Here is a 13285-nt window from a genome sequence, read left to right on the forward strand (position 1 = left end):
GTCCACTGTCTTCATAGTAAACATACTGTACGTATATGGCTGAATTGTTTGAAACAAATGAGATTCCTACTTGGTGCTCTGAAGTGACCCAAGAGGAGAGGTGACATGATGGCAGCGCCGCACAGATAACGTGAGATGGAAATAAAACAAGAGTACAGCTGGAAGGATTTGATAGTTCCACAAGATGGCAGCTTAAATCCTTGAAGAGATCTTCTGGGCAATAAAAACCTTTCGGCAGGCAGCTCTTAATGATGCACAGTATGCAACTTTCAAGATCCCTATTGAGGGCGTTCTGGAATGAAAGCAGGAAGTTAGTCAGGACAAGTAAACTGCGTAGTAGCGCATTCACTGTGAGGGGACATTTTTAAAAGGGCATCCCCTGGATAAAGTGCAAAAGGTCAGTTGGACTCACTAGCACGGCCTACGCACCGCAGGCCCTCTCAGTCCCTAAAATCCCTGCTCTCGCCTTGCCCCGCGCCCCCTCTCTTCCTCCAGTGACGCCAGGGTCCCTCCTCCTCTCCCACCCACCCGCCCCCTCTGGCGGCGCGCTGTCTCTTCTTGGGCCGCTGCTCCGCGCTGTTGACTGCAGGCTGAGGGCAGAAAGTGGCAGCGGGACGGCGCTCGGGAGGGCATCGTTATGCCGGGACGGGGCTGAGGGGAGGCCGCCCGACCCGGGCAGCCGGTGAATTCGAGAGGCGCATCATCCATGGAGCGAAACGGGATGCAGGGGCTACGCGGGCAGCCCAGTGCGTGCTGAGTGGAGCCAAGCAGAGCACAAGAGAGGTAAGGAACGGATCTCCCACCCACCCTCATCGGCGGTTACTTCTCAAGCAAGGGTTTGTCCATTCCCACGAGGACCAGCTAAACGGGGCGGGCAGCGGGCGCATGCCTGCTGGAGAAGAGGGTCCCGTGCCCGCTGTCACCCGAGCTCACACTATTGGCAGGATGCCATCGGCCAAGTGTTCGGCCAGTCCTGGCGCTTAACTTTGTTTCCGTTCGGGATATGCCGGGCATTGGCAGCTGTGAGACGCCTGCGGGCTCAGCTCACCCCTCCTGGAAACTGAGCGTGTGTGTGCCAGCGCCACTGATCCTTGTGGTGTGGCTGAGGAATCAAAGTTCGTTGTGCCGTCCGTGCCATTGCGCGGTACGTTATGTAGTGGTGGGTGTCAGCATTCAGCGTGCCCAGATGTGTAAACCTCTGCCAGAAAATGCAGCGTGCGTTGTGTTTGTTGAGATTGAATGCCAAGCTAAACGGTACCGAGGAGGTAATGGGGCAGCATCCAGTGTGCCAGGTAATGTATGTGTCAGCATTCGCTGTACCGTAGAAAGTGTGCCCGGTGTTGTCTTTGCCAGCATACACACGGTGTCAAGAGAAGTGTCTGCCAACTGTGTGATTAGGGGCGTTTATGCCCGCTGCCAAGATGGAGTGTATACACTACACAGAGGGTGTTTCAGCAGTGAGTATGACCTCGGTTGTGGATGTGTGCGGCAGAGTACAGTGTGGGCTTGTGCCAAGATACAAAGTATCTGGGGCAGGGTCGGCCTTAGGGCAGGGCGAACCTGGTGACTGTCTGGGCTGCCATGCTGCCCAGGGCGCCATTAGCCACCTCCCGTGCCAGCTCGGGGTAGTCTTTGAAGGGCTCCCCCGAGCTGGCGTAGTGGGAGCAGGCTCAGCAGGCGCCCTTTTGTTATTAAATGCGCCCCCAGCGGCGGGGGTGCATTTAATAACAATAGGGTGCTGATGCATTACCTCCCTGCTCCCACTCGGGAGCGAGGTGGTTTCACTGGAATAGGGCGCTCATGGATTAGCATGAGCGCCCTATTCCAGTGATTAACTCCCTGGCAGGCGCCGGAGTGGGGAGTTAGAAAAAAAATGTCCCGCTCCTGCCCCCACTCCGCTCCCCCTGTTGACCAGGGTCGCCAATTCGCCTAGGGCGCTGCTGCCGCTAAGGCTGGCCCTGATCTAGGGGTATGTGAGGCTGGATTGGCAATACCTTTGTAGGTCCAGGGGGGGTCAGGATGTAGTGGTCCGTATATGCCCACCATTGATATGATATGGCATTTATAATGCGCCTGTACACAAGTGTTTCTAGGCGCGAGTCTCCTTGATTTTACTTTACATTTAGTCATTTTTCTCTCGTAAAAAAATGGGTATGTGCAGGGGTCCGCACATTACAAGAGACGCAGCCTGTTTGTGTATGCCATGAAATAATGTGTCCTGCGTCAGTGTGTTGTAATGCTCTGAATGCGGGTACCCGGATTCACTGCGCCAGGGATATGTGTGCCAAAGTACAGCAAGTGTTGGGGGAATGTGCCCGGATATAGTGTGCCCCATGGGTGTGCCTCCTGCCTCCTGTGTGCTAGAGCGGAATGTGCCCCGGGATGTATGTGGTAGGATAAGACGCGTCCTTGGGTCTGTCATTGTATTCAAGGGTTGGTATGTCAGGGTATAGTCGTGATTTGGGATGTGTGTGTATCAGCATTTATTTAGCCCCGCCATCCCTAGTGTGAGGGCTTTGTCGCATTGCACCTCAGAATTATTGTGGTAGGGTTTTACATTGTGACAGAATGTCCTCTGGTGAGGACCAGGTAGGCTGACTTTTTTTGATTTTTAGAAATTAAATGATGCAAGTAATTCTGTTTCTAAAGGGAGGCCTGTTAATCAGACCCCCTTTCAGAATGTTCCATGCCAAAAACATACTGCACCCATGTAAATTTGCTACGACTATCTCCTGACAGCCTCAGCGCCTGCCTAGAGTGGCCGCAGGGCAGGTTCAAAGGTCACGTGTATTCCTGAACAGCTGCTGAAACACAAATTTCCAGCATAGATGGCTTTTTAAACTTCTGCACCTCTGGTTCAAATTCTTATAATTGCGTACCCCTAGCAGCCTGGTGCACATTACTATCTATGTAGCCATGTCTGGGTATGGCATGGTTACAACCTGTATTACACAACTGTAAAGCCATAAGCATTTCGATGTTATATTAGTATCAGCTTGTGTAGGTACTGATTACGGACAGGGCTGGTGGGTATTAGCTGTCTGGCCTGGGTGTGCCCTCAACAGCCTTGTAGAAACCTGCCAAGGAAGATTCTCTTTTGATCCCCCTGAGGAAAGTCGACACCTTTATTTGTGAGGCAGGCATCCTCCCCGGAAATTCCCTTGGCAACTGGTGCTTCAAAGAAAGTCCCGACATGGCAATGACCCTCTTAGCCCAGGGTGTTCATTTCTGGAGTTCTTCTGATGTAGACAGCCATACGAAGGGGGTTGATTTAGGATAGCCTAGAAGAGATGTTTTGTCCAAACAGGAGTTCCACCATCTTGGATTTTCTTGGGTCCTCCCAAACTTCCGGACCCTCCCATTTCCTGCAGACACGGCACTCTCGTTATGAGATCAGCAGGCAAAGGACAATTGTTTCAGCAGCCTGGATTGGGTCCCTGACAACAGGCTTGCTTTGGAACAATCACTGTAGCATGTTGCCTTTATAAAGGGGTAGAGGGCGAGCCTTCCCTTTGTTGATTTATATTTTGGTTTCAAGACAAGAATGATTCACCTGTAATTCTTTGGGAGATGCAGTCTTTTCTATAGAAGAGCTTTCCTCTTCCTTGGAGCCTTCTCTCTTCACCTCTTCCTAGCCATTCCACGGGCGCATTTGGGCTGAAAATGCTGTGTGGACAAGGCCTACTGCAACCGAGGCACTGGTACCCAGGACCCTGCCACTGGAGGTGACAAAACCTCTGCAAGTGCCCGCTACAAACATTCCTGGTTGGGAAGGGCAGAGGAAAGTACTCACCTTGACCCAGAGATCCTGGACTGGGCCTTCTAGAAACCACCAAATCAGGAAAGAAACCCCTGGCTCTCCCTGCATCTCTGAACCCCTTTGATGCCAATGTGGGTACCTTCGACACCATCCAAGCTGCTGCAAGGGAGCCACTGTTGTCTTCTCGACCTTGATGCTCAACTTCCTCGTCTTCTGAGTCCCGCTTAACGCAGACGCTCAAGATCCACTGTCTCTGCATCTGAGGTCCACAGAGGCTTCCCAATCACAACACAGCTGCCTGGTCACTAGCTTCTCCGAGGACCAAGCCATTACTACTGCATTACCCGGATTCTATGTTGAGCCAGCCTAGCCCACTTGCTGCCAAAGGCAGGCCTCCCTTCTCCCGAGGCTGCTGAATCATCAAGCCCCGCTGACCTGGGACTGCCTACCCATATCTGTCATCTTCCACCCGCATGATATTGTTGCTGTCGAACACCCCTGCATCATTAGATCTGACTCTGCCACTCCCCGATTCGACACTCGCCAGGGCTGAAATCGCACAGACTCCTGGTTCGATGCCAAAATACCTTGCTCAATGCTGTTGAGCCCCAAAGCCAAGAATATAAGGTATTTGAAGTGACTCTGTCTCCCTCGTCCATCTTAAAGAACACTAGTACATTTTAAGCCCTGCTATTCTTTTCCATTTGAAATACATCTTTAAAAACTTGACATGTTGCTGCTGATATCTTTGCTTGCGTGCACTGGATTCCCTATCAGAGTAACCTTTACTTTAAAGTGTGCTTTCTTTGAGTTTTCCCTAAGAAGGGTGTGCCAGTGGTGTTTTTATTATTTGTGTGCATTTTTGTTAGTTTAATTGAAGACTGTGCTTTATAGAACTTTTGTTGGTCATTCCTTTATTTTCTAATCGCCATACTATTGGTGTTTGATTTGCTTCTGTATCAGCTCACACTTCTCCTCAGTAGCAAAGCCTGCCCTTGGCCCACGTTACCAAAAGAGGCGATGGAGGTGTACCTCTTGGGCTGTGCCTGTTTCACCTTTATGATTGGCATCACTGCTGGTTTAGTAGTGTTGAGGGGCTGAGTGAGTGGTTTAGCCACTACTCATCCCTTTATTCCGGCAGTGCAGCAATCATTTCCTCACATGCGTGCCTCTGGAATTTCCGCCATAACCTTCACTACATCAATAATGTGTGGCGGGATAGCTGCGTGTTTGGGTGTGTGCCAGGCTGCTGTATGCCCTCGGGATGTGTGTGCAATGACGTTCTTCCTGTTCACTATGCACGCATTGGTGCCACCCTCACCTGCTTGTCCCCTGCTAAAAACAGGCCCTCGCCACATGTGCAACTTTTTCCGATCGTCCATGGGTCGGCGATGCCTGCTCCAGTGGCGCAAAGATCGTTGGGCAAATGGGGCTTTAGTTCCTCGCCCCAACATTTTGGGTTATGTTGACTTGACCTGGCACACCTAAAGGACCATTGGCAGACAGGACAGGGCACAGGCGATACAAGGTGCCAGTGGCTGCACTGTTAACAAACGAAGGGCAAGTACTAATGTAAAGCCTTTCACTGTTAGCACCTACATTTGTATGCATACATTTCTAAGTAATTGAAATGGTGATGGGATGTTAGCTCGTGCATGTAAGGGGAGTGGGTAGGAGGGGACAGGCGACAGCTCATTCTCACAGCTGTAGTTAAGTGCCTGGTTTGAGACTTCAAGGGGAGAGTTAACTGCTTTTCACATTAAAGCTTCACTAGAAGAGTCCCTTTAGAATTTGTAAAGAAGTTAGATGTCCCCACACAAGTTTGGCCCTTCCCCCACATTCTCTAAAGTTACGCCCTCTTCAATATTGGAATAGTTAACCCCCCCGCGCCCCACGCCTCCCGAAATTGTATTTTAGATGCCCCCCTGGTCTGCCCCCTGGGGCAAAGGACTGGGATGCAGGCAACAGAATAACAATGTGAAAAAGCCGATGGCATTCAGCGTCTGGCAACGTCAAAGGACACTCCTGAGTAATTTTCACATCCATGTTAATGCTTAATATAAAAATAAAAACGAACGCGTTTGCACGCGGTTTCTTTATGCAGAGAGTAGATCGTTTGCGAAATCCGTGACACCCGGCATGTGTGGACGTGTGGGACACGTAACGGTCACGTGCAACCTTCTACCCAGTGTCAGTGAAACTGCAATAGTGGGCAAATGGCTCGCATCCGGGGTTTCTTGGACGGTCTGAAGGCTCTGCGCGCGCCCCCCGTAGGGATTATAGATGGAAACTGCAATGTAAAACGATGCATCAGTTTGAATGCTCGCCAGGGACGTCGACTCAGTCACGACAGCGTACGACTTAAGAACGTTGCTGCATTAGTGTATTCAATGTTTTCACAAATGCACTTAAACAAAGGAGTGTTGAAATGTAAACTTTAAGGGGAGATGTGACTGTTTGCTTTATTTTATCAAGGTATTCTGCTACCTCCGTAACTTTGAATTTTTTTTTTTTTTTTTAAAGAATCCTTTTCTGTATCTGGCAATGCTTAAAAGTTGTTAGCAAATTCAATAATTTCAGTCATCGGCTGGATGAGGGTGTCATTAATGTGCTGTGTATTCTGTATATACCAAATTCCCCCCACCCCAAACCCTACCACTCGCCATTTCGCACATCCAGTGTTTCAGAACTGTGCACCCCACTTGGTTCTCACTGCGCCCTGAGGAAGAGGTCTTCTTTCTTCCTCCCACTGCCATTGCTCAGACGATAAACTATTCCTCTAAAAAGTGGCCCACAGTTTAAATGGATATTCATTCCTTCAGTCACAGACTGTTTGAATAGTACCCAAGGGGGTACTTTGTGTTAAAATGTTTAGTAAATTGTGATATTTAAAGAATATTTATTCAGCATCAATGGTCAAAATTACTAACTGCTCAATGGTCAAAATCTAACTGCATAGGGAAGTAACTCATCAAACTGGCCCACATTGGCCAAAAAGGAGGTTAATTTTAAATGGCCCACACTAGCATTTTGCATTTTTGATACATGCATTGCCTTATAGGCCAGTCCGAGCCTGGCGGCTCATCCATAATGGCGAGGGGGCACCCACCCAGTAGTCTCCTCACCCATTATGGAGGAGTTAAGGAGCCAGCCCAGTGAAACAATGAGCACTCCCTCAGCTGCTTTTTCCAGCTGAGGGAGTGCTCCTGGGCTGGCTAAACTGTCAAAGGGAAACACTATTTCCCTTTGACAGTTCCGTTCAGTGCCCCTGCCGCACATGCTCACTGAGCCATGCAAGGCTGGGGCGTTTTGCTTCACAAGCATTGCATAGCGCATTGGAAATGCTGGCTGAGGCACTGCATGTCTGTATGTGCGAAGGGGAGCTCCTGCGCCTCCTCGCACATACAGACAGAGCAGTCTGGAGCCGGGCGTTTCAGCACCCACGCGCAGACCCCTGCAGAAGGTACGTTTATGTTCATTTTTTGTGAACGCGTGTATGCTTGTGTTATGAGTGAGTGTAGGGTGATGTATGCTTGTGTGAATGATAGAGTGATTGCTGTATGAATATGTGTGTGTGTTATTTTGTTTTGGTCCGTTGAGCTGATTTTTGCAAGTGGTGGATAGAGGGGGAAGGAGGGTTGTATAAACAAAGGCATTTTAAAAATGCCTAAATGCCTTTGTTGCACAATCCCCCTACCCACCTGCCAAAATCAGCTATCCTTCTGAGGCGCTGTGGAGCCCAGGTAACAGGTAGGGTATTTTTATACTGGATTTCTATCAGATGTCCAATCAAAAATACCATGCTTTCCCCCTTGGCACCCCAATGCCTTGCATACACACATAATCATGTTGATTGAGTTAGGCCCAGTGGGGCCCAGGGGACAGGGATGGTATTTTTTTTACTGGACATCTACCGTAGATGTCCAGTAAAACATGTCATGCCTGCTCCCTGGGCCCCCCAGCACCAATTGCAAACTGTTTGGCTATTTACCCATTTCTTTTTTTAAAGTATGCTCTACAATGCAACATTTTAACCCATTATTAAAAAAATAAAATAACGGGGGAAAACCCTAGCGATTCACCCTTGATTGGTTCAGGCCCCCTCACTGCGCTCAGTTGCTTAGGCATTTTTGGGGGAAATAGTTATGCCCCTCCACTTCAAAAATTCACCAGCCACCACTGGCCCTCGGAATGTGTTGGGAACGAGATGGGGGGAACCAAGGACTGTGGTGGGAGCAGGATGGGCAGGAACCATGGAATAGTGGTGGGAGCAGGGTGGGGAAAGCCCATGGGGCCTCATTACGACCCAGGCGCTCGACCATGGTACTATTAGCACCAAGGTCGATGCCGGATTCCACCATGGTGAATGGCGGAATTACCGCCCCATTCGAAGGTTGGCGGGGCGGTAATTCCCCATTCACCATGGGCCCTTCCCATTCCCATTTTTGCCCCATAGGGCTCAATGGGAATGGGGAAGGCGCTAAGTACGGTGCCGCAAATTGCGGCACCGTACTTAGCACCAAGGTCCCTTTGAAGGCACCCTACTTTAACGGCTGGTACCAGCCGTTAAGGTCGGGTCCCGCAAAGGAACCTCGTAATCAGGCATTAAGGGTTTAACGGCGCCGACACCTTTTACGGCGCCGTTAAACCCTTAACATCAGGGTCGTAATGAGGCCCTTGGTGTGTGATGGGGTGGCGAGAGCCCAGGGACTGGTAGGAGTGGGATGAGGGAACCCAGCGACTGATGGGAGCAGGTGGGGGAGCCCAGGGACTATTCTGGGAGTAGGGTGTGGTGACAGCACGCAATAGTGGTGACAGCCTGGGAGTATAGCTCAGCGGCAACGTGCTCCCCTTGGAAGCAAGACAACACGAAGCAACACAGGTTCGATCCCCGGGTCGGCGCTTAGAAACCTCTGGGTATTAAGCATGTTATAAATAATATATCATATTATACATACTGTCCATTTGGCATTTTTGGGGGGTCCCGCCCTGCCCAAATTTTGCTCCGGGGGGCCCCAGCCAAAAAAGTTTGAAGACCACTGCTGTATGGTCATCAAATATTGCGGCCCAGCGGTTTATGACATCATTGTGGCCTTGTGCAGGCAGGGCCTGCAGCTTAGGGCGAACCGATTATTTGCCAAGAAAATAACTGACTGACAAAAGGCATGGCATTTTATAAAGAAAGAAACAACCTGGGGGAAAATGATTAAATGAGTGAAATTGTAAAGGAGTACAAAAATATAAATTGACTGGCTTTCCTCTGTAGCGTCATGATTACATCAGCAAGGTACAGTAGTGGTGAGCGGCGGAGGGGCACGTGCTTTTACTGCGTTGCATGATGTACTTTTGTGCTGCAGCAGGGGATTTTGTTTGTGCACACGTGCAAGGCTGTGTCCCCTTCGTATGGTGGTGAATGTGAAAAGTGCCTTTTCTGATTTTTGAAGGCTCTGGCTCTATTTGTTTGGGCAGGCAACCACCTGGTAACATTGAGCTAGACTGTGCATGGCTCCGGATGCCATAATTCGTGTGATGTCATCAGTAAAGGCGTGGGGTGGCTGAGTTGTGGCAGCACCTGTTTCCTTGAGTTCTAAACTGAACATGTCTGTCAATAAATAGGAGTGGAGCTGTATGTCACAGTGGCACCGACAGGAGCTCCAGCAAAACAAAAAGGTGATGGCTGGAAGGCTTTGAATTAATCATAACCACGGGCACGGCTCTGGGCAACCCTGCAGACCATTGTTTTTCAGCCTGCCAGCCATTACAGAAGGGGAAAAACCATATTCAAATCAGGCTTGGTCCTACACCAAAAGGGGCAGTCCAGCCCGAACTGCTAGGTCACATCCCTCCTGCCCGAGACCACAAGCATCCCCAGACATGTTTCAGCCTAGTTGGGCGTCATCAGTGAGGAGTAGCTTGGGTCTCTAGGCCCGGCAGACTCGGGACCCACGTCTGGGCATACCCGTCCCACTCGGGGTGACTTTAGCAAAACAAAAAGGTGATGGTTGGAAGGTTTTGAATTAATCATAACCACGGGCACAGCTCTGGGCAACCCTCCAGACCATCGTTTTTCAGCCTGCCAAGCTATTGCAGAAGGGGAAAAACCATATGCAAATCAGGCTTGGTCCTACCCGGAGTCCAGCCCGAACCGCTAGGTCGCATCCTTCTTGCACGAGATCACAAGCATCCCCAGACATGTTTCAGCCTAGTTGGGCGTCATCTGTGAGGAGTAGCTTGGGATTTTCGGGCCGACAGACTCGGGACCCACGTCTGGGCATACCTGTCCCACTCGGGGTGACTTTAGCAAAACAAAAAGGTGATGGCTGGAAGGTTTTGAATGAATCATAACCACGGGCACAGCTCTTGGAAACCCTCCAGACCATCGTTTTTCATCCTGTCAAGCCATTAAGGAAGGGGAAAAACCATATGAAAATCAGGCTTGGTCCTACCCCAAAAGGGGCAGTCCAGCCCGAACTTCTAGGTTACATCCCTCCTGCACGAGACCACAAGCATCCCCAGACATGTTTCAGTCTAGTTGGGCATCATCAGTGAGGAGTAGCTTGGGTCTCTAGGCCCGGGCCCCACGTCTGGGCATACTCGTCCCACTCGGGGTGACTTTAGCAAAACAAAAAGGTGATGGCTGAAAGGTTTTGAATTAATCATAACCATGGGCACAGCTCTGGGAAACCCTCCAGACCATCGTTTTTCAGCCTGCCAAGCCATTACAGAAGAGGAAAAGCTATATGCAAATCAAGCTTGGTCCTACCCCAAAAGGGGCAGTCCAGCCCGAGCTGCTAGGTCACATCCCTCCTGCACGAGACCACAAGCATCCCCAGACATGTTTCAGCCTAGTTAGGCGTCACCAGTGAGGAGTAGCTTGGGTCTCTAGGCCCGGCAGACCCGCGACCCACGTCTGGGCATACCTCTCCCACTCGGGGTGACTTTAGAAAAACAAAAAGGTGATGGCTGGAAGTTTTTGAATTAATTATAACCACGGGCACAGCTCTGGGCAACCCTCCAGACCATCGTTTTTAATCCTGCCAAGCCATTACAGAAGGGGAAAAACCATATGCAAATCGGGCTTGGTCCTACCCCAAAAGGGGCAGTCCAGCCAGAACTGCTAGGTCACATCCCTCTTACACTAGACCACAAGCATCCCGAGACATGTTTCAGCCTAGTTGGGCATCCTCAGTGAGGAGTAGCTTGGGTCTCTAGGCCCGGCAGACTCGGGACCCAGGTCTGTGCATACCCGTCCCACTCAGGGTGACTTTAGCAAAACAACACCTTTTTGGTCACAGTTTGTCTCACTATGTGTGAGAGAGTATGCCCAGATGTGGGTCCCTTGCTCGCTGCGCCATAGGGAACCAAGCTGCACCTCACAGAGGAGGCCCAACAAGGCCGAAACATATCTGGGGTTGCTTGTGTTTCTGTGCAGAGGGGACCTAGCCTAGCAGTTCGGGCTGGGCTGCTACCATTGGTGGCAGTGCCTGACTGATTTGCAAATGGTTCGACCCCTTTTGCAATGGTATAGACGGGCTAGAGACAGTTTGTTTTTGGTGTTTCGTTTATCAGCCTAATAAGAATACATTGGAACACATTTTCAGTGAGCCATAGCGTACAATTAATCCGTAACACTCATGCATGAGACTTTCACCCATTACATTTACGTTACGGCTCACTATGGAGGAGAGGAGCAGCAGATCGTAAGTTACGATTCCGCATCACCCTTCCTCTTTGTCATACAAATGAATGAAAATTAGCTGTAATGTAACACCAGCAAAAAGCAGGCAGATGCGATAGTAATCCACTGGAAACGCAGGCAGCCATGCGCAAATGGTAAATGCAGGCAGCGTTTTCTCATTTTGCACAAGGGCGCGCAAACGGGTGGCCTGGAAGTGAGCAGGCCACCATTTTACATTGAGTTTTTTCACTTGGGCCTCCAAAAGTTGAAAATTATGCATAGGGGACCTGTGTACGCCAAAGTGCAAATATAACAAGTCCCCTACACGCAATTTCTGTGGAACTAAAGAATGAGCTCCATTGACTGTTGACGGGTATAATGTGTGGTAAATAAGGCTCCCTGTTTTCTGGTTTTACTGATTATTACATATACACGTGTATATAAAGAATACCACAAAAACAGCTACCCGCCTACACACGTACTAGGTGTGTTCAGTTGCAGAAAGTACCACATTTCATGTCAATCACTATATGTAGACAGAAAAATAGAGATATACATATTTTAATTCATAAGTACAAAACGCTCAAAAAATTCTTGTGTTAAAAAAGACAAAACACATTGTTAACAAATAACTTCACATAAAAAAACATTCAATGCAAATCAGTTTCTTGGACCAACAAAAAGCCTTTCTTTTAGGCTGAACACAACCATCTTATTATCACAAGATTGTGTAGTCAGTAGGGGTGTGAGGAGAACATTTTGGTATTATATATATCCTCTAAACATAGTGAAACTTGTCCTTGACTCTGTCGACACACAAAAATGTGTTTCTAGGTCCTAGCACATTAGCGTTGACCCATTGACAGTCTATAGCCAAATTAATATGCTGTACAAACGTCCATAGGACCCGTCTTCAGGACGTTATAGGGTGACACAGGAAATTGAAAGGATGTCAACAGGTGGCCCATAAATTGATAGCCTTCACTTTACAATCTTTTAATTGCTTTAAAGATGTCTGGGGCTTCGTGTGGGATATTGTTTAGGGGCGATTCTCAATTGCCTGAAGTGTTAATCTTCGCAGTCGTCAAACTGCAGGTGAGGGAAACGTTGCTTTCATGTTGTTTTAGGCGAAAGAAATGCAGCCTCTACATGTATTTGTGGAATATCTCGCAATATGGCAGATGCCCGGTCTCTACAATGTTGTTTAATCGTAGCCCCTTCGTCAAAACGCTCTGTTCTAATTAAACGGCGTCAATCCCGCAACCTAGTACGTGTGTAGGCGGGTAGATGTTTTTGTGGTATTCTTTATATACACGTGTATTATTTGTCCTCCACCACAGAGCCCCCTAAAAAAGAGGACTGAAAAGCTCTAATTTCTGCTACCTACCTTATTACATATACCTACAGATGGAAATCACTTTGTTTCAGTATTTATTTGTAGAAAAAATCGAAAAAGCAGAAATTAAGGTCTCTTGCTTAAGTCTACAGGTTCTTAAGGGCAGTGGCGGTGGAAAGTAACACAACCCAGAAACGTCAAGAATGAATTAATTTTGCTTTCACGATATTTAAGTTGCTGCAGCTATGTTTCTTCTGTTAGTAGAAATAGCCGGCCTTTTGTTTTTAAGTTGAATGTGGATTGTGGCTTTATATGCAAGAACCCCGCTCTGCGAGAATCCCATTACAGGCATTAAAGCACTACATTTTTTTCATTTTAATATTTGTATAAAAATACCAGTTGTAACTTTTATTTTTACAGAGCAAAAATAAATGTGGATAAATACAGATAATATGACCAAAAAATAAATATGGATAAATACAGACGGAAATGTTGAAAAAATAAATACCAT

At 48.6% G+C, this 13285-nt stretch overlaps 1 protein-coding gene across 1 annotated transcript in view; it reads left to right on the forward strand.

Annotated features, from left to right (window-relative positions):
- Positions 1 to 560: 560 nt before the first annotated feature.
- Positions 561 to 13285, forward strand: part of DSE (dermatan sulfate epimerase) — a 358457-nt gene continuing 345732 nt past the window's right edge. The window contains exon 1 of the mRNA XM_069607867.1: positions 561 to 783. The gene's annotated coding sequence lies outside the window, so the exon portion shown is untranslated. The remainder of the gene's footprint in view (positions 784 to 13285) is intronic.

The sequence above is a fragment of the Ambystoma mexicanum genome, chromosome 4q, assembly GCF_040938575.1.
Source record: "Ambystoma mexicanum isolate Mex_15411 chromosome 4q, UKY_AmexF1_1, whole genome shotgun sequence".
In the NCBI taxonomy this organism is placed as follows: domain Eukaryota; kingdom Metazoa; phylum Chordata; class Amphibia; order Caudata; family Ambystomatidae; genus Ambystoma; species Ambystoma mexicanum.